Below are 26184 nucleotides of genomic sequence, written 5' to 3'. Positions count from 1 at the left end.
CTAATCCAACTGCTGAATTTTGTACTGCTCCCCCATTGTTTTCAGTAATTCTGAACATATATCTTGCTCTTTAGCTTTGATCTGACTGAGTTTTTCAAGCTTTTTAAATTATTCTTTGAGTCCATGCAGTACTCACTGCTATAAACTTAGGAATATTCCAAAGAATGTTAAAACTAACAGAAGAGTTACATAAAACTAACAGAAGAGTTACATTTTCAAAAGTTTTGAACATACGATTGCTGACATACATTGATTATCTGTCAATTTGTTCTTATATTTTCACACGAAGAATTATAGTTGATTTAAGCTCACTCCAGTATTTATTATAATTTTGTCCCTTAAATGTTCCTTAAAGGTGTGCTCTAGGAATTTAACCAAATTTGAATAAATTAGTAAATCTTTAAAGCCGTCATTACCAGGTCAGCAGAGATATGCTAAATTTTTTTAAGAGTCTAGTTCAAATTCGATGGACTAGGGAATTTTAAGTTTAAAAAGCGATAAACTTGAGTTAGAATATTAGGTGAATAACATTAAATAATAAAACATCTGGAAAATATATCTTGACGAGAGTATCTTGGTGTAAATTGAGGCCACGGTTTACAGCTGGTGATGCGTGAAATTCTGTGATACAGCAATTTTTTTATGAAATTATGCTGGTATTAAGACTATATGAACAGATTCTCCTTTAAGGAACAAGGATAAGTGTATTTTCCCTTTGAGTCCAGTATTCATATGTAGGCTACCCCCTCCCCGTTGTCCTTGGTTGTCTCCTATTTTTAATTGTTACTTTTACCTCATTTTCACCTAATTTTTTTCCTTTTAAGTGTTTATAATTAGTTTTAGTTTGTTTTTTAAGCTTATTTTTATTTTTCTTTATGAAGGTGATTGGACTGGAAGTGTCCTCGGATGATGAGATTGGTTCAGTGTCACTTTTGGACGAAGAAACTCCAGAAAAGAATCATCCACCTAGTCTTTCTTTAACCATAGATATTCCTGAAAGGAGCTGCGATCATTCAGACTTCCTGTAAGCCTTTTTCCTTTCTCCTGGTCTTATCCATTTAAATATAAAAAAAGGTAGAATGTTGCACTTTCGTTTATTCAATATTTATAGGTGTCCGCGGTAAGGTGAAAGTGTTAAATGTTAAAGAACGGATTTCTTCCCTTAGATAGATCCAAAGAAAAAAACCAAACTTGAGAATATTGCACTTACGTAAACATAAAATGGCACTAGCTGGAATCATTTCGAAATGACTTTAATATTAGTACCACAATAGTTATAGCGTACAAAGCAAAAAAAAAAAAAAATGGAGAGCTTTAGGTTTTTGTTGGAAACCATAGATGGTGGCGCCCATATATTTTACGAGCAGCCCCTTCGTATAAAAGAGATGGTGATAGAAACTTGGGAGAAAATCAGTCGATTGGAACTGGAAATAGCAAGTTATAAATTTTTTTTTAAAGTAAACAAAAATTTGAGGGTAATTAGCACTCTTTACTTCTCAACACTGATTCAAATTAAAATTAAATTGTCCAAGTATAATTAAAAGGGTCAATAAACACGACTTCAGGGACGACACCCCCACAGCCATTGAGACAGGTTGTAAATAGTTTAACTTTTTCAGTTTTCACATATAGTTGCGATTATTCTAAGGGGGTAGATATTGAGAAAAGGTGGATGCTGGGAAAAAGGAATGATATGTAAGTTCTCATATCCCCTCTACCCAAATTCAAATAAAAATTGAAAGGATAATTTGGGAATAGTTTCACTTTTGGTTTGATCTCTTTCTCGTATATTTTTGTTGCTTTTACGAGTATTTGGATTTTGCACCTTCTAAGTATTTTCTTCAAAATATTTCTAATTATCATCCAAGTACACATTTGACGGCAAATACTTCGTTTTAAATTTACATATTAAAAATAATACAGCGTATTGTATAATTTAATCTTTCAGGTACTGGTTGCTTCAGGAACCAGGACCAATCAAATAAATGATAAATCATGTTCAAAATGTAATTGATTAACATATTTATTTCTAAATGACTCTTAATATATAATGATTAAATTTGGACAGTAAAACTATACTAAAAACCGCAGATACTTGCCCACATTTCATCCCTCAAAGCTTTAACCACACAACACACCTCAAAATTTGCTTTTTCTTATCACGTGTGTGATTTACTTGATGGACATTCGAGCACTTGAGAGAATTCCTTCTAATGAATATCCCGTTTGAAGGGTTTCTCACCTGTATGTACTATGTAGTTGTTAATGCTTGTTCAAATGGACCACTTGATAAAAGCATTTCTTACACACATCACATTTAAACGGTATTTCCCCTGTGTGCGTTCTTTGATGTTGAATCAAATTGCCGTCATCAGAAAAGCATTTGTTACATACATCACGGTTTTCACCTATATGTAGTTTTTTATGCTTGTTCAAATGGTGAGATAAAGAAAAGCATTTGTTACACACATCACATTTAAACAGTTCTTCACCTGTATGTACTTTATGGTGGTTAATCAAATGGTTTGATTGGTAAAAGCCTTTTTTACACAGATCACATTTGAACGGTTTTTCACCTGTATGCACTCTCTCGTCTTTAATCAAATCACAAGATTGAGAAAAGCATTTGCTATATGCATTTCATTTAACTAGCGTCGCACCTCTATGCAGTCCTTGTTGCACACTTAACTCGCTTGATGTCGGAAAGCATTTGCTATATGCATTGCATTTAAATGGTTTTTCACGGATGGCAGCTGCTACCTTTTCTATAACCTTCACTCAGCTTTTTCAGCACAACGATTGGTTTTGGGCCAAAGATTGTATGTTACTTAATCCATAAGATCTGTCCAAGGTAGAGCGTCTCCTCTCTACAGAAAAGAAACTGATTTATTACAATTAAATAAAAATAAGAAAAGAGGCAGTGTAAAAATTATAAATGTAAACGTGAGATTTCAACAACTATTCCCTAATTGGGATCTATTTTACCTAATAGTTGTAGATTAAATAAGAAAAAAAAAGAAAAATCTTCGGGATCACACTTGAAACTTCAAAGAGTCATACAGTGTTATATAAAAAAAAGTATTATTTGCTTCAATTGGTAGTGCCAAGTTAATATCTTCTTCTATCCTTTAGTCCTAGTTTAATTTATATTAACTTTAAAATTAGTTTGTTCTGAAATGAGCGAAAAGTGAACTTAATTTACAAAGAATGCCCCGCTACTCCCTTTTATGTTGCTTTTGGAATAGACCTGGGTTTAAGTGAAAATGTATTCAGCTTTCTATTCAGCAAACAAAAAATATTTCATGGGCAGCACAGTAGTGCTGCTCATGAAAAGAGCCGTCACAATGTGTTGTTCTTTTTTCACCGAGGCACTTATTGAAGTAAATACTGGGAAAACAATCAGACGGGGGCTCATTCTATCGGAAATTTAAACTTTGAGTGTTCTTTTTAAGAGTCAGAGGTGATTTGGACACAATCAGCCCTCCTCTCCCAGAACTTTTTTCCCGAGACCTTCTATTTAAATGTTGAAACAGGCATCTTATTTAGCATATTTTAAAGCCCCAATAAGCATGTTTCTGGGAATTGCCCCCCCCCCCCCCACAGTCTTTTGGACAAAATTGCTCTGATCGTGTTCGATTTAATATAGTTGTTTATTTTTTTTGAAGACATTTTGTGGAAAGAACATTTTTTCAAACTAATTCATAATAAACAGCATTCCTCTGTTGAATGTAGATACTACATATTATTCTGAATCAGGGTCAATTTCGACCACCGTATATAAATAATGTAATATATTATATTTATATACAGTGATTTCTACTAAACTAAATATTAGTGTCCACTTTGGCAACTAAATTAAAAACAGAGAACTCATCCCAACGATAAGATGAAACATTTTCAACGCATTCTAAGGAAAACCAGCAATGGATTAACAGATGTCATCATTAGGATCACAAGCATTAAATACATTAGAAACACTCGAAAACCAAGAATCAACTTCAAATTTTTCTAAAATTATCATTTGTTACTGTAATTAATTAAAAAAAATTTCCCACAAAATAAGTTTTCAAAGAAAAGTAAAGAACTCCATTCAACAAAGATGAGCAAAAATGAAATCAAATAATCTACCAAGCGTGAAACTACCACAAATCAGCATTAATAAACAAATAAAAATCCAACCGAACAGAAATTACAATAAATAACCGAGTCACACTCAAAACAAGGAGAAATTAACATGAGTAGGGCTCAAAACCCCTATGTCTTCCCTAAGCCAGAACATAATATGCAGTTTACTGAAAAAACATAAATGTTTTACTTTTATAACTTTAATAAATCAAATAATATTAACATTTTGATTACTAAATATCAGCATATGTATATTAAACTGACAATGCTCATTCATTAGTATTTTCTTCAGTAAAGTGCAAATTGTTCTGGCCTTGGGAAGGCATAGGGGGTTTTGAATCCTACTCATAAAATTTCTGCTCGTTTTGAGTTTGACTCGGTTATTTATTGTAATTTCTGTCCGGTTTGTGTTTCATTCATTTATCAGTGCTGATTTGTGGTTGCTTCACTCCTGGTAGATTAGCTGATTTTATTTTTGCTCATTCTGTACTTTTCTTTGAAAAACTTATTTTGTGGAAAATTTTTTTTAATTAATTTCTGTTCGTTTTATACTAACATAGCCTTTTCAGGGAAATAGAAAATAATTCTTTAAATCTTTTCGTCTTTTTTAAGATTTTCTGTTTTGCCGTGCTGTTTGTATGGTGGCGAAAAATTTTGGAGCCTGTTTTGAAGTTTCTACTACAACGCCTTCTATAAAACCTTATATGCCCCCAGGGGATAACTTAAAACTCTTGCCCTAAGGGTTGTGGGGAGTGTCCTCCTCAAAAAAATATTTTCAATCTGGAAATCAACTATGCTGAACAAAAAAGATATCTCAAAATTTTGGTTTGATGTGTTTGGGGTAATCTTAGGCACTGGGGGGGGGGCTAGTTGCCCTCCAATCATTTTAGACTATTAAATAGGGCACTAGCCACTCAAATTTCAAATATATTTACCCATTTTCTATTTTTATACTATAACTCCTTCTATACTCAGTGCCCGGGTATGGAGAAAAAAAAAGCAAATCATCAACGACCATGGGGCTGAAACGGCCTTTTCGTTTTATTCCGCACTTCGTTTGAAGGGCAGTGCAAAGGGAGACACTGGCTAGCCGATTGCCCTTTTCCGTCTTAACTTTAATATTAGTACCCCGATAGTTATAGCGTGCAAAGCAAAATATTTCTAATTATCATCCAAGTACACATTTGACGGCAAATACTTCGTTTTAAATCTAGATATTAAAAATAATGCAGCATATTGTATAATTTAATCTTTCAGGTACTGGTTGCTTCAGGAACCAGGAACAATCAAATAAATGATAAATCATGTTCAAAATGTAATTGATTAACATATTTATTTCTAAATGACTCTTAGTATATAATGATTAAATTTGGACAGTAAAACTATATAAAAAACCGCAGATACTTGCCCACATTTCATACCTCAAAGCTCAACCACACAACACACCTCAAATTAAATTAATTTCTGTTCGTTTTATACTAACATGGTAAAATTCTGGTAAGAAATATTTGGTAAAATTCTACTTTAGCTACTGTCGGGTATATTGGAAAGGGGTTAGGCTAGGACAATGAAACTTTGAGATGGGTCTACAGGCTAAAATATGTCCCGGGAAGGTATTTTGAAGTACCCAGCTCTACTCCTTCTCCCTATAGATGGCCCTGACCTTTGATGACCTTTCAAAATCTGTTTGTGATAAAAGTCAAACCTTGCAAAACAGATCTTCTGCTTAAATAAAGTACTACAAAATTGTTTTCAGCTTCACAACTTTTCTCAATCTCAACTTATAAGGTCTTAAAGATATACAAATACATTTCCTAAATTTTGAAAAAGAAACACTGATATGGCTTAAAATTCTACTCAAATGATAGAAATTGCATTACCAGAACTAAAGCAAGAGAAAAAAAACTGATAACTGAAAATTAAAGCAAAATGTTGTTTTTATCAAAATTTCAATAGGTGTAAAATTAAAGCAAAATGTTGTTTTTATCAAAATTTCAATAGGTGTAAAATTAAAGCAAAATGTTGTTTTTATCAAAATTTCAATAGGTGTAGACCTGTCATGTAGGCAAATTTTAGGACCCTCTAGAGAGAGGTGTGGAGGTAGATACTTCAAAATACCAGTAAATTTTTACCAAATCATATTATTGACTTACAAATAAAGTGAATATATCACTTGATGCCTTTTTCATGCTCTTTACAAATATAATAATCATTTTTGTTGGAAATTTATTTTAGCCCCCACCTCTATATATACCAATTCAGGGTATATATTTGCACATTAGGGGGTTGGGGGGAAATTTTAATCTTGCCTCTCATTTACAACAGAAATAAAATTTACCCCCCCCCCCTAATGAGCAAATATATACCCTGAATTTGTATAAATAGGGGTGGGAGTAAAATTCATTTCTGACAAAAATGATTATTATATTTGAAAAGAGCATAAAAAAGGCATCAAGTGGTATATTGACTTTATTCATAAGTCAATAATATAATTTGATAAAAATTTGCCAAAATACCTAACCAGGACATACTTTAGCCTGTAGACCCATCGGTAAATATTTACCAAATCATATTATTGACTTACAAATAAAAAGGTAAAATTTTGTTTTGTCAAAATTTCAATAGGTATAGACCTGTCATGTATGCAAATTTCACAACCTCCTAGAGGGAGAAGGAGTGGAGGTAAGTACTTCAAAATACCTTCCAGGGACATATATTAGCCTGTAGACCCATCCCTGAAAGTTTCATTTTCCTAATCTACCCCTTTTCCATGATAGCCAAAAGGGTAAATTTTTACCAAATCATATTATTGACTTATGAATAAAGTGAATATACCACTTGATGCCTTTTTTATGCTCTTTCCAAATATAATAATCATTTTTGTCGGGAATAAATTTTACCCCCACCCTATATATACAAGAAATCTTGTGTATTTGCCACTTTATGTAAGAATTAAGGTTAAGGATAGCTGGGAAATTCAAATCGTCTGTAGTTTATTTTCTATAGGCATTAATCAGTTTTCCCAGATAATTTTTTGACTGTCTAGAGTTGTCTAGTTTTATTTCTTTGGACAGCCCCGACTGCTCATGCATATGCTTTAAGCGGTAGCTGTGTCTGTATGATTCATATTTAGTACTTTTTAATATTCCATCAAAGAATTTCGGCTGGATGTGAAGAAGTAGTGTAATTTTTGAGTATATCTAATGAAATACCGAGGGGGGGACTATATGTGTATGTAAATATAAAATCTTATATGTGTGGTGCTCTATCTATGAATTAAGGTTAAGGATATCTGGAAAGTTCTAGTCGTCTGTAGTTTATTTTCTATAGCCATTAATCAATTTCCCCTTTTGAATTTTTGATAGTCTACAACTGGCGCTAATTTTTTTTTTTTTTTTTTTTTTTTTTTTTTTTTTTTTTTTTTTGCTGGTCTTTTTTAGTAAGCAGTGTTCAAATGTAGCCGACCTGGTCAAACTCCATATGATACTATGATAAATAAGTATACAAAAACGTATACAGTATTTTGTAGCATACAAAAACGCACATCAGTATCAGCTACCGGTGGTACTAAAAGTAGTTTCGACATTGAGTAAAAGTAGTTTCACTTGCTAAAGTTCAAAAAGCATATGCCATTAGCCCCAAGCTTGAACAAAGCCTTCATTCACCTGAAAGTCCTGGGAGCTGTCCAATTTTAACCTGACTTAAGCATTTCGTCCAGACTTTAGAAGGAATCATTTGTCTGTACTGCACTGATGCGACCCATTACTTTATTAAGGTCGTAATAGTTTAAATGATATACATAATTATGAAAATTATGACATAGAACGGTGTATATGAATAGAACTGTGGTTGCTCGCTTTATGAAAATATATTACAAGGAATCAGTCATGGGTGTATGTGCCCCAGAAACGATTGATGTAGACAGCAGAGAAATTTTATAGTAGGAGGAACTAGGGAAGCTCAAGGGTTCCTAAATAGCGACGAGACCACACTGTCTTTCCATCATAAACACAAACAAGAAGTAGAACAATAGGTTTTTGCCCAAAGTCATGGGTGTATATGCCCCAGAAAGGATTGGTGACTGGATCAATCTTTGTGCAGTTCAGGAACAATCATATACAAGGTCCTAGTTCAAAATCTGGTATTTTTGTTATGGGACTTTTAATGTAGGTAATCGTCTACATAACAGGTCTACACCTATTGAAATTTTGATAAAACAACATTTTGCTTTAATTTTTGATTATTAGTTTCCTTTTCTCTGGCTTTAGTTCGGAAAATGCAATTCCTGTTATTTGAATAGAATTTTAATCCATATCTATGTTTTGTTTTCAAAATTTAGGAAATGTATTTGCAAAGCCTACCTTTAAAACCCTATAAGTTGGGATTGAGCAAAGTTGTGTAGCTGAAAACAATTTTGTTCTACTTCATTTAAGCAGAAGATATATTTTTCAAGGTTTCACTTTTGTAACACAAATTTTTAAAGGTCAGGGCCCTCTAAATAGAGACAAGTTGAGGTAGGCCTACTTCAAAAGACTTCAGGAGTTGAGGGTGAGGTACATCAAAATACCTTCTCGGGACATACTTTAGCCTGTACACCCATCCCTGTACACTCATCCACATTAACCTTAAACTTTTTTTTAAACTTTTTTAAATTAATTTCTGTTCGTTTTATACTAACATAGCCTTTTCAGAGAAATAGAAAATAATTCTTTAAATATTTTCGTCTTTTTTAAGATTTTATGTTTTGCCGTGCTGTTTGTATGGTGGCGAAAAATTTTGGAGCCTGTTTTGAAGTTTCTACGACAACGCCTTCTATAAAACCTTATATGCCCTCAGGGGATCACTTAAAACTCTTGCCCTGAGGGTTGTGGGGAGTGTCCTCCTCAAAAAAATATTTTCTATCTGGAAATCAACTATGCTGAACAAAAAAGATATCTCAAAATTTTGGTTTGAGGTGTTTGGGGTAAGCTTAGGCACCGGGGGGGAGGGGGCTAGTTGCCCTCCAATCATTTTCTAATATTAAATTGGGCATTCGGCACTCAATTTTCAAATATATTTACCCCTTTTCGATTTTTATACGACAACTCCTTCAATACGAAGTGCCGGGGTCTGGAGAAAAAAAAAAGCAAATCATCAACGACCATGGGGCTGAAACGGCCTTTTCGTTTTATTCCGCACTTCGTTTGAAGGGCAGTGCAAACGGTGACACTGGCTAGCGAATTGCCCTTTTCCGTCTTAATAGATTTTAAGAGAATAAAGAGTCTTTCTGCTACAACATTTGAAAATGGCAATCAGAAGAAAAATTTTACAACTTTCAAAACATTTTCCAAGTTCTTGCGTTCAGTAAGCGTTTTTACACTTGCGACATGTTTCCAGAACACATCTGGGTTAACACTTTTGCAGTCCATGTCATATGGGGGGCAAACTAAAGCCAATTCTCGCCACTATCTTTTATTGCTTGCTTTGTTCCATGAAGGAAGTCCAAATGATGTGAAAAAAGGTTGCAGGGTTTTAACTTCTCCTAAAAGAGCAAAGACGGATTCACAAACTCAACAAACTTGTATATTTCACCTTCAAACGTGAATCTTTTCTGAATTTGTGTTACTGCTACTTTGTAGAGTTCTCTGGGCTTGCTTTTGACTTTTTCGCTGCTTTCTGCGAAACGGGGATCAGAAATCAAATCCGAAAGGCAGCTTTTGGCGTTCAAAACAAGATAGTTCTGGTCAAGCCTAAGGTAATTGTCTTCGCTGACCACGTCTACATCCTTGAGGTTTTTTTGGTTCCGAAGGTAGGAAGCAGCAAGGAAATTCATGCAAAATGTTTTCACTACAGATTCTACTTGTTTTTGCAACTTGAAAAAAAGGCACCTCACCCTGAAAAAGTGTATTGAATTCATTAAGTATTCCAAGAGCATTTTCTATACTCTATCCATACCTTCTGATAGGGATTTCTTAGCGTTGATAAAACCTGGTTGTTACCATGCGGCGGGTCTTCGACTGCTAATTCCGTCCAGGAAAGTGTCAAGGCATTCCATTACTTCATAGGGCCTATTACAGTTTGTTTAAAAGAGAGCCATCGTGTAGGATTGAGAGCAACAAACTTTCTTTCAGGAACTTGGGTTAATATTTGAAATTGCTTTTATGCATGTATTCCCTTGGCACTGTGCCTAAAATGGAAAGTTACAGTTCGACAAAGATCCTCTAAGTTCTTTAGGTGGCTTTTTGCAGCCATATTCAGCTCACAAATGTGAAAGATGGCACGAGCACTTATAATCACAATCCAAGGATACTTGGCTGCGATGAACGTTGACAAAATGTGGCAACACCCCGTCATAGAGTTAGTTGTGTTTGCACAAAAGCGGACCCAGTTCCGTAAGTCAACGTCATCCTTTTCCAGCACTAGCAAACATAGGCTTAGTTTGTCAAATACTGTCTTCCCTGAAGTGTGACCCAAGTGCGTGACGCACCACGTTTGTCACATTCTGTTTGCCCAGAGTATGCCAACTCAGTAGGTCTGGCCCTAGTAGTCACTTTGCTAACTTTGTGAAGTCATTGCATTGGCTCTAAAGCAAATCAAACTCCACTAGAAAGCATGCAATTTTGATTTCAATCTCCAACAAACAATCTTCAACTGATTTGTTATGGAAGTGAGATCTTACACATAACATAGTTTGTGCTGAGATCCAGGTTTTCTCACTAGCAAGGTGCGCTGACGGTGTGGCATGCTTACTCCAGGCTGCCTTACCCTTAGAGCATCTCAATTCTTTCTTGCAGCAAATACAGTCTGCCATATCTGAAAAAAACATACCAGCAGTTTTCTACCTTGTCTAATCCAGCTGCTGAAATTTGTACTGCTCCCCCATTGTTTTCAGTAATTCTGATCATACATGTTGCTCTTTAGCTTTGATCTGACTGAGTTTTTCAAGCTTTTTAAATTATTCTTTGAGTCCATGCAGTACTCACTGCTATAAACTTAGGAATATTCCAAAGAATGTTAAAACTAACAGAAGAGTTACATAAAACTAACAGAAGAGTTACATTTTCAAAAGTTTTGAACATACGATTGCTGACATACATTGATTATCTTTCAATTTGTTTTTATATTTTTACACGAAGAATTATAGTTTATTTAAGCTCACTCCAGTATTTATTTTAATTTTGTCCCTTAAATGTTCCTTAAAGGTGTGCTCTAGGAATTTAACCAAATTTGAATAAATTAGTAAATCTTCAAAGCCCTCTTTAACAGGTCAGCAGAGATATGCTAATTTTTTTTAAGAGTCCAGTTCAAATTCGATGGACTAGGGAATTTTAAGTTTAAAAAGCGATAAACTTGAGTTAGAATATTAGGTGAATAACATTAAATAATAAAACATCTGGAAAATATATCTTGACGAGAGTATCTTGGTGTATCTTGGTATCTTGTTGTAAATTGAGGCCACGGTTTACAGCTGGTGATGCGTGAAATTCTGTGATACAGCAATTTTGTATGAAATTATGCTGGTATTAAGACTATACGAACAGATTCTCCTTTAAGGAACAAGGATAAGTGTATTTTCCCTTCGAGTCCAGTACTCATATGTAGGCTACCCCCTCCCCGATGTCCTTGGTTTTCTGAGATATTTAATTTTTACTTTTAGCAGCTTTTCACCTTATTTTTTTCCTTTTTAGTGTTATAATTAGTTTTAGTGTGTTTTTTAAGCTTATTTTTATTTTTCTTTATGAAGGTGATTTGACTGGAAGTGTCCTCGGATGATGAGATTGGTTCAGTGTCACTTTTGGACGAAGAAACTCCAGAAAGGAATCATCCACCTAGTCATTCTTTAACCATAGATATTCCTGAAAGGAGCTGCGATCATTCAGACTTCCTGTAAGCCTTTTTCCTTTCTCCTTATCTTATCCATTTAAATATAAAAAAGGTAGAATGTTGCACTTTCGTTTATTCAATATTTATAGGTGTCCGCGGTAAGGTGAAAGTTTTAAATATTAAAGAACGGATTTCTTCCCTTAGATAGATCCAAAGAAAAAAACCAAACTTGAGAATATTGCACTTACGTCAACATAAAATGGCACTAGCTGGAATCATTTCAAAATGACTTTAATATTAGTACCCCGATAGTTATAGCGTACAAAGCAAAAAAAAAAAAAAAATGGAGAGCTTTAGGTTTTTTTTGGAAACCATAGATGGTGGCGCCCATATATTTTACCAGCAGCCCCTTCGTATAGAAGGGAGGGTGATAGAAACTTCGGAGAAAATAAGTCGATTGGAACTGGAAATTGCAAGTTATAATTTTTTTTTAAAGTAAACAGAAATTTGAGGGTAATGAGCACTATTTACTTCTCAATAATGATTCAAATTAAAATTAAATTGTCCAAGTATAATTAAAAGGGTCAATAAACACGACTTCAGGGACGACACCCCCCACAGCCATTGAGACAGGTTGTAAATAGTTTAACTTTTTCAGTTTTCACATATAGTTGCAATTTTTCTAAGGGGGTAGATATTGGGAAAAGGGGGATGCTGATAAAAAGGAATAATATGTAAGTTCTCATATCCCCTCTACCCAAATTCAAATAAAAATTGAAAGGATAATTTGGGAATAGTTTCACTTTTGGTTTGATCTCTTTCTCGTATATTTTTGTTGCTTTTACGAGTATTTGGATTTTGCACCTTCTAAGTATTTTCTTCAAAATATTTCTAATTATCATCCAAGTACACATTTGACGGCAAATACTTCGTTTTAAATTTACATATTAAAAATAATACAGCGTATTGTATAATTTAATCTTTCAGGTACTGGTTGCTTCAGGAACCAGGGCCAATCAAATAAATGATAAATCATGTTCAAAATGTAATTGATTAACATATTTATTTCTAAATGACTCTTAGTATATAATGATTAAATTGTGACAGTAAAACTATATTAAAAACCGCAGATACTTGCCCACATTTCATACCTCAAAGCTCAACCACACAACACATTTGCTTTTTCTTATCACGTGTGTGATTTACTTGATGGACATTCGAGCACTTGAGAGAATTTCTTCTAATGAATATCCCGTTTGAAGGGTTTCTCACCTGTATGTACTATGTAGTTGTTAATTCTTGTTCAAATGGACCACTTGATAAAAGCATTTCTTACACACATCACATTTAAACGGTATTTCCCCTGTGTGCGTTCTTTGATGTTGAATCAAATTGCCGTCATCAGAAAACCATTTGTTTACTTACATCACGGTTTTCACCTGTATGTAGTTTTTTATGCTTGTTAAAATGGTGAGATCGAGAAAAACATTTGTTACATGCATTACATTTAAGGGGTTTTTCACCCGTGTGTACTCTCTGGTAATCCAATTGTGAGATCGAGAAAACCATTTGTTATATGCATCACATTGAAAGGATTTTTCGCCGGTATGTACTTTCTGGTCTTTAATCAAATCGCCGTATTCAGAAAAGCATTTGTTACATACATCACATTTGAACAGTTTTTCCCCTCTTTGTACTTTCTGGTGGTTAATCAAATGGTTTGATTGGGAAAAGCCTTTTTTACACAGATCACATTTGAACGGTTTTTCATCTGTATGTACTCTCTCGTCCTTAATCAAATCACAAGATTGAGAAGAGCGTTTGCTACATACATTGCATTTAAATGGCTTCGTACATGTGTGCATTCTTTGGTGGACAATCAATTCGCTTGATTTCGGAAAGCATTTGCTATATGCATTACATTTGAATGATTTTTCACTGATGGCAGCTGCTACCTTTTCTATAACCTTCACTCAGCTTTTTCAGCACAACGATTGGTTTTGGGCCAAAGATTGTATGTTACTTAATCCATAAGATCTGTCCAATGTAGAGCATCTCCTCTCTACAAAAAAGAAACTAATTTATCACAATTAAATAAAAATAAGAAAAGAGGCAGTGTAACAATTATAAATGTAAACGTGAGATTTCAACAACTATTCCCTAATTGGGATCTATTTTACCTAATAGTTGTAGATTAAATAAGAAAAAAAAGAAAAATAATACCATCATATTAGTTACATTTCACATAGTAAGTTGAGTTGAATTAGAAGAAAAATCTTCGTGATCACACTTGAAACTTCAAAGAGTCATACAGTGTTATATATAAAAAAAAAGTATTATTTGCTTCAATTGGTAGTGCCAAGTTAATATCTTCTTCTATCCTTTAGTCCTAGTTTAATTTATATTAACTTTAAAATTAGTTTGTTCTGAAATGAGCAAAAAGTGAACTTAATATACAAAGAATGCCCCGCTACTCCCTTTTATGTTGCTTTTGGAATAGACCTGGGTTTTAAGGGAAAATATATTCAGCTTTCTATTCAGCAAACAAAAAATATTTCATGGGCAGCACAGTAGTGTTGCTCATGAAAACAGCCGTCACAATGTATTGTTCTTTTTTTCATCAAGGCACTTATTGCAGCAAATATTCGGAAAACATCAGAGGGGGGCTCATTCTATTGGAAATTTAAACTTTGTGTGTTCTATTTAAGAGTCAGAGGTGATTTGGACACAATCAGCCCTCCTCTCCCGCAAATTTTTTCCCGATACCTTCTATTTAAATTTTTAAACAGGCATCTTGCTTAGCATATTTGAAAGCCCCAATAAGCATTTTTCTGGGAATTGCACCCTCCCCCCCCCCACAGTCTTCTGGACAAAATTGCTCTGATCGTGTTCGATTTAATATAGTTGTTTATTTTTTTTGAAGACTTTTTTTGTGGAAAGAACATTTTTCAAAATAATTCATAATAAACAGCATTCCTCTGTTGAATGTAGATACTACATATTATTCTGAATCAGAGTCAATTTCGACCACCGTATATAAATAATGTAATATATTATATTTATATCCAGTAATTTCGACTAAACTAAATATTAGTGTCCACTTTGGCAACTAAATTCAAAACTGAGAACTCATTCCAACGATAAGATGAAACATTTTCAACGCATTCTAAGGAAAACCAGCAATGGATTAACAGATGTCATCATTAGGATCACAAGCATTAAATACATTAGAAACACTCGAAAACCAAGAATCAACTTCAAATTTTTACTAAAATTATCATTTATTACTGTAATTAATTAAAAAACTTTTCCTACAAAATAAGTTTTCAAAGAAAAGTAAAGAACTCCATTCAACAAAAGATGAGTAAAAATAAAATCAAATAATCTACCAAGCGTGAAACTACCACAAATCAGCATTAATAAATAAATAAAAATCAAACCGAACAGAAATTACAATAAATAACCGAGTCAAACTCAAAACAAGGAGAAATTAACATGAGTAGGGCTCAAAACCCCTATGTATTCCCTAAGCCAGGACATAATATGCAGTTTACTGAAAAAATATAAATGTTTTACTTTTATAACTTTAATAAATCAAATAATATTAACATTTTGATTACTAAATATCAGCATATGTATATTAAACTGACAATGCTCATTCATTAGTATTTTCTTCAGTAAAGTGCAAATTGTTCTGGCCTTGGGAAGGCATAGGAGGTTTTGAATCCTACTCATAAAATTTCTGCTCGTTTTGAGTTTGACTCGGTTATTTATTGTAATTTCTGTCCGGTTTGTGTTTCATTCATTTATCAGTGCTGATTTGTGGTTGTTTCACGCCTGGTAGATTGTTTGATTTTATTTTTGCTCATTCTGTACTTTTCTTTGAAAACCTTATTTTGTGGAAAAAGTTTGTTAATTAATTTCTGTTCGTTTTATACTAACATAGCCTTTTCAGAGAAATAGAAAATAATTCTTTAAATATTTTCGTCTTTTTTAAGATTTTATGTTTTGCCGTGCTGTTTGTATGGTGGCGAAAAATTTTGGAGCCTGTTTTGAAGTTTTTACGACAACGCCTTCTATAAAACCTTATATGCCCTCAGGGGATCACTTAAAACTCTTGCCCTGAGGGTTGTGGGGAGTGTCCTCCTCAAAAAAATACTTTCTATCTGGAAATCAACAATGCTGAACAAAGTGGATATCTCAAAATTTTGATTTGATGTGTTTGGGGTAATCTTGGGCACGAAGGGGGGGGGGGGGGGGCTAGTTGCCCTCCAATCATTTTCGACTATTAAATAGGGCAAGATAGTTCTGGTCAAGCCTAAGGTAATTGTCTTCCCTGACCACGTCTACATCCTTGAGGTTTTTTTGGTTCCGAAGGTAGGAAGCAGCAAAGAAATTCATGCAAAATGTTTTCACTACAGATTCTACTTGTTTTTGCAAATTAAAAAAAGGCACCTCACACTGGAAAAGTGTTTTGAAAAAATTAAGTATTCAAATAGCTTTTTATATACTCTATCATTAACTTCTGAGAGTGATTTCTTAGAGTTGATAAAACCTGGTTGTTACCATTCGGTGGGTCTTCGACTGCTAAGTCCGTCCAGGAAAGTGTCAAGGCATTCCATTACTTCATAGGGCCTATTACAGTTTGTTTAAAAGAGAGCCATCGTGTAGGATTGAGAGCAACAAACTTTCTTTCAGGAACTTGGGTTAATATTTGAAATTGCTTTTATGCATGTATTCGCTTGGCACTGTGCCTAAAATGGAAAGTTACAGTTCGACAAAGATCCTTTAAGTTCTTTAAGTGGCTTTTTGCAGGCAAATTCAGCACACAAATGTGAAAGATGGAACGAGCACTTCACAATCACAATCCAAGGATACTTGGCTGCGATGAACGTTAGTTGTGTTTGCACAAAAGCAGACCCAGTTCCGTAAGTCAACGTCATCCTTTTCCAGCACTAGCAAACATTGGCTTAGTTTGTCAAATACTGTCTTCCCTGAAGTGTGACCCAAGTGCGTGACGCACCACGTTTGTCACTTTCTGTTTGCCCAGAGCAAGCCAACTCAGTAGGTCTGGCCCTAGTGGTCACTTTGCTAACTTTGTGAAGTCGTTGCATAGGCTCTAAAGCAAATCAAACTCCACTAGAAAGCTTTCAATTTTGCTTTCAATCTCCGACAAACGATCTTCAATTGATTTGTCCTGGAAGTGAGATCTTGCACATAACATAGTTTGTGCTGAGATCCAGGCTGTCTAACTAGCAAGGTGTGCTGACATTGTGACATGCTTCCGCAAGGCTGCCTTACCCTTAGAGCATCTCAATTCTTTCTTGCAGCAAATACAGTCTGCCATATCTGAAAAAAACATACCAGCAGTTTTCTACCTTGTCTAATCCAACTGCTGAATTTTGTACTGCTCCCCCATTGTTTTCAGTAATTCTGAACATATATCTTGCTCTTTAGCTTTGATCTGACTGAGTTTTTCAAGCTTTTTAAATTATTCTTTGAGTCCATGCAGTACTCACTGCTATAAACTTAGGAATATTCCAAAGAATGTTAAAACTAACAGAAGAGTTACATAAAACTAACAGAAGAGTTACATTTTCAAAAGTTTTGAACATACGATTACTGACATACATTGATTATCTGTCAATTTTTTTTTTATATTTTTACACAAAGAATTATAGTTTATTTGAACTCACTCCAGTATTTATTTTAATTTTGTCCCTTAAATGTTCCTTAAAGGTGTGCTCTAGGAATTTAACCAAATTTGAATAAATTAGTAAATCTTCAAAGCCCTCTTTACCAGGTCAGCAGAGATATGCTAATTTTTTTTAAGAGTCCAGTTCAAATTCGATGGACTAGGGAATTTTAAGGTTAAAAAGCGATAAACTTTAGTTAGAATATTAGGTGAATAACATTAAATAATAAAACATCTGGAAAATATATCATGACGAGAGTATCTTGGTGTATCTTGGTGTAAATTGAGGCCACGGTTTACAGCTGGTGATGCGTGAAATTCTGTGATACAGCAATTTTTTTATGAAATTATGCTGGTATTAAGACTATATGAACAGATTCTCCTTTAAGGAACAAGGATACGTGTATTTTCCCGTCGAGTCCAGTACTCATATGTAGGCTACCCCATCCCCGATGTACTTTGGTTTTTCCTATTTTTAATTTCTGAATTTTACACATTTTAAACAAATTTTTTTCCTTTTAAGTGTTTATAATTAGTTTTAGTTTGTTTTTTAAGCTTATTTTTATTTTTCTTTATGAAGGTGATTGGACTGGAAGTGTCCTCGGATGATGAGATTGGTTCAGTGTCACTTTTGGACGAAGAAACTCCAGAAAGGAATCATCCACCTAGTCATTCTTTAACCATAGATATTCCTGAAAGGAGCTGCGATCATTCAGACTTCCTGTAAGCCTTTTTCCTTTCTCCTGGTCTTATCCATTTAAATATAAAAAAGATAGAATGTTGCACTTTCGTTTATTCAATATTTATAGGTGTCCGCGGTAAGGTGAAAGTTTTAAATATTAAAGAACGGATTTCTTCCCTTAGATAGATCCAAAGAAAAAAAACAACAAAAATTTATAATATTGCACGTATTAAAAAATAATATGTCACTAGCTGGAATAATGTCAAAATGAATTTAATATTAGTACCACAATAGTTATAGGGTAGAAAGCAAAAAAAAAAAATAGAGGGCTTTAGGTTTTTGTTGGGAACCATAAATGGTGGCGGTGGCGTCCATGTATTTTACCAGCAACCCCTTCGTATAAAAGAGATGGTGATAGAAACTTGGGAGAAAATCAGTCGATTGGAACTGGAAATAGCAAGTTATAATTTTTTTTTAAAGTAGACAAAAATTTGAGGGTATTTAGCACTCTTTACTTCTCAACACTTATTTAAATTAAAATTAAATTGTCCAAGTATAATTAAAAGGGTCAATAAACACGACTTCAGGGATGACACCCCCTACAGCCATTGAGACAGATTGTAAATAGTTTAACTTTTTCAGTTTTCCCATATAGTTGCGATTATTCTAAGGGGGTAGATATTGAGAAAAGGTGGATGTTGGGAAAAAGGAATAATATGTAAGTTCTCATATCCCCTCTACCCAAATTCAAATAAAAATTGAAAGGATAATTTGGGAATAGTTTCACTTTTGGTTTGATCTCTTTCTCGTATATTTATGTTGCTTTTACGAGTATTTGGATTTTGCACCTTCTAAGTATTTCCTTCAAAATATTTCTAATTATCATCCAAGTACACATTTGACGGCAAATACTTCGTTTTAAATCTACATATTAAAAATAATACAGCGTATTGTATAATTTAATCTTTCAGGTACTGGTTGCTTCAGGAACCAGGACCAATCAAATAAATGATAAATCATGTTCAAAATGTAATTGATTAACATATTTATTTCTAAATGACTCTTAATATATAATGATTAAATTTGGACAGTAAAACTATACTAAAAACCGCAGATACTTGCCCACATTTCATCCCTCAATGCTTTAACCACACAACACACCTCAAAATTTGCTTTTTCTTATCACGTGTGTGATTTACTTGATGGACATTCGAGCACTTGAGAGAATTCCTTCTAATGAATATCACGTTTGAAGGGTTTCTCACCTGTATGTAGTTGTTTATGCTTGTTCAAATGGACCACTTGATAAAAGCATTTTTTACACACATCACATCTAAACGGTATTTCCCCTGTGTGCGTTCTTTGATGTTGAATCAAATTGCCGTCATCAGAAAAGCATTTGTTACATACATCACGGTTTTCACCTGTATGTAGTTTTTTATGCTTGTTAAAATGGTGAGATAAAGAAAAGCATTTGTTACAAACATCACATTTAAACAGTTTTTCACCTGTTTGTACTTTCTGGTGGTTAATCAAATTGTTTGATTGGTAAATGCCTTGTTTAAACAGATCACATTTAAACGGTTTTTCACCTGTATGCACCCTCTGGTGTATAATCAAATCACCAGATTCAGAAAAGTATTTGCTACATACATTACATTTCAACGGCTTCGCACCTGTGTATATTCTTTGGTGCACAATCAATTCACTTGATGTCGGAAAGCATTTACTACATGCATTACATTTGAATGATTTTTCACTGATGGCAGCTGCTATTTCTTCTATAACCTTCTCTCTCAGCTTTTTCAGCACAACGATTGGTTTTGGGCCAAAGACTGTATGTTACTTAATCCATCAGATCTGTCCAAGGTAGAGCGTCTCCTCTCTACAGAAAAGAAACTGATTTATTACAATTAAATAAAAATAAGAAAAGAGGCAGTGTAAAAATTATAAATGTAAACGTGAGATTTCAACAACTATTCCCTAATTGGGATCTATTTTACCTAATAGTTGTAGATTAAATAAGAAAAAAAAGAAAAATCTTCGGGATCACACTTGAAACTTCAAAGAGTCATACAGTGTTATATAAAAAAAAGTATTATTTGCTTCAATTGGTAGTGCCAAGTTAATATCTTCTTCTATCCTTTAGTCCTAGTTTAATTTATATTAACTTTAAAATTAGTTTGTTCTGAAATGAGCGAAAAGTGAACTTAATATACAAAGAATGCCCCGCTACTCCCTTTTATGTTGCTTTTGGAATAGACCTGGGTTTTAAGTGAAAATGTATTCAGCTTTCTATTCAGCAAACAAAAAATATTTCATGGGCAGCACAGTAGTGTTGCTCATGAAAAGAGCCGTCACAGTGTGTTGTTCTTTTTTCACCGAGGCACTTATTGAAGTAAATATTCGGAAAACATCAGAGGGGGGCTCATTCTATTGGAAATTTAAACTTTGTGTGTTCTATTTAAGAGTCAGAGGTGATTTGGACACAATCAGCCCTCCTCTCCCACAACTTTTTTCCCGAGACCTTCTATTTAAATGTTGAAACAGGCATCTTATTTAGCATATTTTAAAGGCCCAATAAGCATGTTTCTGGGAATTGCACCCCCCCCCCCCCACAGTCTTTCGGGCAAGATTGTTCTGATCGTGTTCGATTTAATATAGTTGTTTATTTTTTTTGAAGACATTTTGTGGAAAGAACATTTTTTCAAACTAATTCATAATAAACAGCATTCCTCTGTTGAATGTAGATACTACATATTATTCTGAATCAGGGTCAATTTCGACCACCGTATATAAATAATGTAATATATTATATTTATATACAGCGATTTCTACTAAACTAAATATTAGTGTCCACTTTGGCAACTAAATTAAAAACAGAGAACTCATCCCAACGATAAGATGAAACATTTTCAACGCATTCTAAGGAAAACCAGCAATGGATTAACAGATGTCATCATTAGGATCACAAGCATTAAATACATTAGAAACACTCGAAAACCAAGAATCAACTTCAAATTTTTACTAAAATTATCATTTGTTACTGTAATTAATTAAAAAAAATTTCCCACAAAATAAGTTTTCAAAGAAAAGTAAAGAACTCCATTCAACAAAGATGAGCAAAAATGAAATCAAATAATCTACCAAGCGTGAAACTACCACAAATCAGCATTAATAAACAAATAAAAATCCAACCGAACAGAAATTACAATAAATAAACGAGTCACACTCAAAACAAGGAGAAATTAACATGAGTAGGGCTCAAAACCCCTATGTCTTCCCTAAGCCAGAACATAATATGCAGTTTACTGAAAAAACATAAATGTTTTACTTTTATAACTTTAATAAATCAAATAATATTAACATTTTGATTACTAAATATCAGCATATGTATATTAAACTGACAATGCTCATTCATTAGTATTTTCTTCAGTAAAGTGCAAATTGTTCTGGCCTTGGGAAGGCATAGGAGGTTTTGAATCCTACTCATAAAATTTCTGCTCGTTTTGAGTTTGACTCGGTTATTTATTGTAATTTCTGTCCGGTTTGTGTTTCATTCATTTATCAGTGCTGATTTGTGGTTGCTTCACTCCTGGTAGATTAGCTGATTTTATTTTTGCTCATTCTGTACTTTTCTTTGAAAAACTTATTTTGTGGAAAATTTTTTTTAATTAATTTCTGTTCGTTTTATACTAACATAGCCTTTTCAGGGAAATAGAAAATAATTCTTTAAATCTTTTCGTCTTTTTTAAGATTTTCTGTTTTGCCGTGCTGTTTGTATGGTGGCGAAAAATTTTGGAGCCTGTTTTGAAGTTTCTACTACAACGCCTTCTATAAAACCTTATATGCCCCCAGGGGATAACTTAAAACTCTTGCCCTAAGGGTTGTGGGGAGTGTCCTCCTCAAAAAAATATTTTCAATCTGGAAATCAACTATGCTGAACAAAAAAGATATCTCAAAATTTTGGTTTGAGGTGTTTGGGGTAATCTTAGGCACTGGGGGGGGGGCTAGTTGCCCTCCAATCATTTTCGACTATTAAATAGGGCACTAGCCACTCCAATTTCCAATAGAATGAACCCTTTTCGAAGTTTCTACAACAACTCCTCCGATACGAAGTGCCCGGGTATGGAGAAAAAAAGCAAATCATTAACGACCATGTGGCTGTAACCGCCTTTTCGTTTTATTCCGCACTTCGTTTGAAGGGCAGTGCAAACGGTGACACTGGCTAGCGAATTGCCCTTTTCCGTCTTAATAGATTTTAAGAGACTAAAGAGTCTTTCTGCTACAACATTTGAAAATGGCAATCAGAAGAAAAATTTTACAACTTTCAAAACATTTTCCAAGTTCTTGCGTTCAGTAAGCGTTTTTACACTTGCGACATGTTTCCAGAACACATCTGGGTTAACACTTTTGCAGTCCATGTCATATGGGGGGCAAACTAAAGCCAATTCTCGCCACTATCTTTTATTGCTTGCTTTGTTCCATGAAGGAAGTCCAAATGATGTGAAAAAAGGTTGCAGGGTTTTAGCTTCTCCTGAAAGAGCAAAGACGGATTCACATACTCAACAAAATTATATATTTCACTTTCAAACGAGAATCTTTTCTGAATTTGTGTTACTGCTACTTTGTAGAGTTCTCGGGCCTTACTTTTGACTTTTTCGATGCTTTCCGCGAATTGGGGATCAGAAATCAAATAAGAAAGGCGGCTTTTGGCGTTCAAAACAAGATAGTTCTGGTCAAGCCTAAGGTAATTGTCTTCGCTTACCACGTCTACATCCTTGAGGTTTTTTTGGTTACGAAGGTAGGAAGCAGCAAAGAAATTCATGCAAAATGTTTTCACTACAGATTCCACTTGTTTTTGCAACTTGAAAAAAGGCACCTCACCCTGAAAAAGTGTTTTGAATTCATTAAGTATTCCAAGAGTATATTCTACACTCTATCCGTACCTTCTGATAGGGATTTCTTAGCGTTGATAAATTGTTACCATGCGACGGGTCTTCGACTGCTAAGTCCGTCCAGGAAAGTGTCAAGGCATTCCATTACTTCATAGGGCCTATTACAGTTTGTTTAAAAGAGAGCCATCGTGTAGGATTGAGAGCAACAAACTTTCTTTCAGGAACTTGGGTTAATATTTGAAATTGCTTTTATGCATGTATTCCCTTGGCACTGTGCCTAAAATGGAAAGTTACAGTTCGACAAAGATCCTCTAAGTTCTTTAGGTGGCTTTTTGCAGCCATATTCAGCTCACAAATGTGAAAGATGGCACGAGCACTTCACAATCACAATCCAAGGATACTTGGCTGCGATGAACGTTGACAAAATGTGGCAATAGCCCGTCATAGAGTTAGTTGTGTCTGCACAAAAGCAGACCCAGCTCCGTAAGTCAACGTCATCCTTTTCCAGCGCTAGCAAACATAGGCTTAGTTTTTCAAATAATGTCTTCCCTGATGTGTGACCCAAGTGCCTGACGTACCGCGTTTGTCACATTCTGTTTGCCCAGAGTATGCCTACTCAGTAGGTCTGTCCCTAGTAGTCACTTTGCTAACTTTGTGAAGTCGTTGCATAGGCTCTAAAGCAAATCAAACACTAGAAAGCATGCAATTTTGCTTTCAATCTCCGACAAACGATCTTCAATTGATTTGTCCTGGAAGTGAGATCTTGCACATAACATAGTTTGTGCTGAGATCCAGGCTGTCTAACTAGCAAGGTGTGCTGACATTGTGGCATGCTTCCGCAAGGCTGCCTTACCCTTAGAGCATTTCAATTCTTTATTGCAGCAAATACAGTCTTCCATATCTGAAAACAACATACCAGCAGTATTTCTACCTTGTCTAATCCAACTGCTGAAATTTGTACTGCTCCCCCATTGCTTTCAATAATTCTGATCATACTTGTCGCTCTTTAGCTTTGATCTGACTGAGTTTTTCAAGCTTTTTAAATTATTCTTTGAGTCCATGCAGTACTCACTGCTATAAACTTAGGAATATTCCAAAGAATGTTAAAACTAACAGAAGAGTTACATAAAACTAACAGAAGAGTTACATTTTCAAAAGTTTTGAACATACGATTGCTGACATACATTGATTATCTTTCAATTTGTTTTTATATTTTTACACGAAGAATTATAGTTTATTTAAGCTCACTCCAGTATTTATTTTAATTTTGTCCCTTAAATGTTCCTTAAAGGTGTGCTCTAGGAATTTAACCAAATTTGAATAAATTAGTAAATCTTCAAAGCCCTCTTTAACAGGTCAGCAGAGATATGCTAATTTTTTTAAGAGTCCAGTTCAAATTCGATGGACTAGGGAATTTTAAGTTTAAAAAGCGATAAACTTGAGTTAGAATATTAGGTGAATAACATTAAATAATAAAACATCTGGAAAATATATCTTGACGAGAGTATCTTGGTGTAAATTGAGGCCACGGTTTACAGCTGGTGATGCGTGAAATTCTGTGATACAGCAATTTTTTTATGAAGTTATGCTGGTATTAAGACTATACGAACAGATTCTCCTTTAAGGAACAAGGATACGTGTATTTTCCCTTCGAGTCCAGTATTCATATGTAGGCTACCCCATCCCCTTTTTCCTTAGTTCTTTCCTATATTTAATTGCTACTTTTACCTCATTTTCACCTCATTTTTTCTGCTTTTAAGTGTTTATAATTAGTTTTAGTGTGTTTTTTAAGCTTATTTTTTTATTTTTCTTTATGAAGGTGATTGGACTGGAAGTGTCCTCGGATGATGAGATTGGTTCAGTGTCACTTTTGGACGAAGAAACTCCAGAAAGGAATCATCCACCTAGTCATTCTTTAACCATAGATATTCCTGAAAGGAGCTGCGATCATTCAGACTTCCTGTAAGCCTTTTTCCTTTCTCCTTATCTTATCCATTTAAATATAAAAAAGATAGAATGTTGCACTTTCGTTTATTCAATATTTATAGGTGTCCGCGGTAAGGTGAAAGTGTTAAATGTTAAAGAACGGATTTCTTCCCTTAGATAGATCCAAAGAAAAAAACCAAACTTGATAATATTGCACTTACGTCAAAATAAAATGGCTCTAGCTGGAATAATTTCAAAATGAATTTAATATTATTACCCAGATTGTTATAGCGTGCAAAGCAAAAAAAAAAAAAAATGGAGAGCTTTAGGTTTTTTTTGGAAACCATAGATGGTGGTGCCCATATATTTTACGAGCAACCCCTTCGTATAAAAGAGATGGTGATAGAAACTTGGGAGGAAATCTGTCGATTGGAACTGGAAATAGCAAGTTATAAATTTTTTTTTAAAGTAAACAAAAATTTGAGGGTATTTAGCACTCTTTACTTCTCAACACTGATTCAAATTAAAATTAAATTGTCCAAGTATAATTAAAAGGGTCAATAAACACGACTTCAGAGACGACAACCCCCACCGCCACTGAGACAGGTTGTAAATAGTTTAACTTTTTCAGTTTCCACTTATAGTTTCGATTATTCTAAGGAGGTAGATATTGAGAAAAGGGGGATGTTGAGAAAAAGGAATGATATGTAAGTTCTCATATCCCCTCTACCCAAAATCAAATAAAAATTGAAAGGATAATTTAGGAATAGTTTCACTTTTGGTTTGATCTCTTTCTTGTATATTTATGTTGCTTTTACGAGTATTTGGATGTTGCACCTTCTAAGTATTTCCTTCAAAATATTTCTAATTATCATCCAAGTACACATTTGACGGCAAATACTTCGTTTTAAATCTAGATATTAAAAATAATGCAGCATATTGTATAATTTAATTTTTCAGGTACTGGTTGCTTCAGGAACCAGGGCCAATCAAATAAATGATAAATCATGTTCAAAATGTAATTGATTAACATATTTATTTCTAAATGACTCTTA

The 26184-nt window shown here is 34.1% G+C and overlaps 1 protein-coding gene across 1 annotated transcript in view; it reads left to right on the top strand.

The window, feature by feature from the left end:
• The window catches only part of LOC148947612 (uncharacterized), a 103994-nt gene that overhangs the window by 12326 nt on the left and 65484 nt on the right, over positions 1-26184 (top strand). Inside the window, exons 3-6 of the mRNA XM_089095952.1 lie at positions 882-1024; positions 11849-11991; positions 18204-18346; positions 25023-25165. The gene's annotated coding sequence lies outside the window, so the exon portion shown is untranslated. The remainder of the gene's footprint in view (positions 1-881; positions 1025-11848; positions 11992-18203; positions 18347-25022; positions 25166-26184) is intronic.

The sequence above is a fragment of the Artemia sp. Qi Xiang Cuo genome, chromosome 10, assembly GCF_049724085.1.
Source record: "Artemia sp. Qi Xiang Cuo chromosome 10, ASM4972408v1, whole genome shotgun sequence".
In the NCBI taxonomy this organism is placed as follows: Eukaryota; Metazoa; Arthropoda; class Branchiopoda; order Anostraca; family Artemiidae; genus Artemia; species Artemia sp. Qi Xiang Cuo.
Note: the sequence above shows the minus strand (reverse complement) of the source record. Positions and strands in the feature narration are given on the sequence as shown.